This window comes from Otolemur garnettii, unplaced genomic scaffold (genome assembly GCF_000181295.1).
Source record: "Otolemur garnettii isolate 467f Iridium unplaced genomic scaffold, OtoGar3 scaffold00127, whole genome shotgun sequence".
Classification (NCBI taxonomy): domain Eukaryota; kingdom Metazoa; phylum Chordata; class Mammalia; order Primates; family Galagidae; genus Otolemur; species Otolemur garnettii.
The window spans coordinates 3,381,762-3,382,205 of NW_003852522.1; positions in this window are offsets into that span (position 1 = coordinate 3,381,762).

Here is a 444-nt window from a genome sequence, read left to right on the forward strand (position 1 = left end):
AAAAAAAAGAGTTTAGAACAGGACCTATCACATAGTTAAGGGCTCAATATGTAACGAAGGAATCCTGGCGGTGCCCGTAGCTCTGGGTAGGACACCGGCCACATACCCTGAGGGTGGCGGGTTCGAACCCGGCCCGAGTCAGCTAAAAAAAAAAAGACAACAACAACCAAAAATAGCCAGACGTTATGGTGGGCGCCTGTAGTCCCAGCTACTTGGGAGGCTAGCCAGGAGAATCGCCTGAGCCCAAGAGTTTGAGGTTGCTGTGACCTGTGACATCACGACACTCTACCCAGGGCTACAAAGTGAGACTCTGTCTCAAAAAAAAAAAAAAGGAATCCTTTTATATACAGATTTACAGAGGGGAGGCTAAGACCCAAAACCTGGCTACATTTGTTCATTCACTTTTTTTTTTTGGTAGAGACAGAATCTCATTTTATCGCCCTT